We start from the raw sequence: 1,104 nt of genomic DNA, 5'->3' as shown, positions 1-1,104 counted from the left end.
CCCCCCGGGCAACACCTCGAATACAAGTTGCACCTTCTCGAAGTGGGTGGGAGACTGTAGGGGTGGCACGAAATCGGACCCGTGCCACCCCTACCGGAATTCTTTCCACCTCTCCCTCTACAGCTGTTCTTCCCTCCTTTTGTCTGTCTGCTTCTCCGTGTCTGTCTCTCTCTCTCTCCCTCTCTCTTTTTTTAAGTTGCCCTCTGGACCCATATACTCCCCACGTATCTGGAAAAGAGGGACAATCTCATTGAGACCCTAGATCCCTGTCAACATAGCAACCCCCCCTTCCCCTTTTCCCCCCTTCCCATCCCTTTGACGAGCCCATTTTTTTGTACATGGTTTGAACAGAAAGTCAGGTTTTTTTAAGTCAACCTGTAACTGGTTCTTATAGCAACAAAGAAATAAATGCTGTTTTCTTCATACCTTCTTCTGCACTTTTTTTTTTGGGGGGGGGGTAGGGGGAAAAGTATGAGCCACACTTTGGGAGAGCATCTGCTTGGCATGTAGAAGGTGCCAGGTTCAGTCTCCAGTTGACGTTAGGAGTGATGTGAAGGATCACTGCTGGAGCCCCTGGAGAGCTGCTGCCGGTCCCGGTAGGCCACACTGACTTGGATGGACCATGCTCTAATAAGACAGCTTCACATGGCACATGAGGAGTTATTTGATTGGGGAGAAACGTTTTTGGCTGCTCTGGCTTGTTGTTGAAATGGCGATTGGTGTAGTGGCGATTCTCCATCCTTGGAAGAAGGTATCCTTGAGTAAATGTGACCTCCATGCTCTGCAGGCAGGGCTTTTGCAAACTTCTTTGCAAATCTTCCACGACTGGTTGGAGGCAGAGCCCAGTCTATGCCGTGCCTGGTCCACAGCCCAGTGAGCTTTCACAGCTCTCCCTTTAGTTTCCAGTCACGATGCTTCAACAACTTAAAATCAGCAGCCATCTCAGTTTGCGGTTGCTACTTGCACACACGGACCGTGGCTAGGAGGCACCTGAGGATTTTCATGTGGTAGAAGGGAGTTTTCCTTGTCTCCCCTGCCTTGACAGCCTTCCAGCTCTTCGGTTTCCCTGGAGCAGCCTCTTGGACTGTGGGGGAGCTGCACTCT

The sequence above is a fragment of the Gekko japonicus genome, unplaced genomic scaffold (genome assembly GCF_001447785.1).
Source record: "Gekko japonicus isolate JY-2015 unplaced genomic scaffold, Gekko_japonicus_V1.1 scaffold2762, whole genome shotgun sequence".
Taxonomy (NCBI): domain Eukaryota; kingdom Metazoa; phylum Chordata; class Lepidosauria; order Squamata; family Gekkonidae; genus Gekko; species Gekko japonicus.
This window is presented reverse-complemented; position numbering follows the sequence as displayed.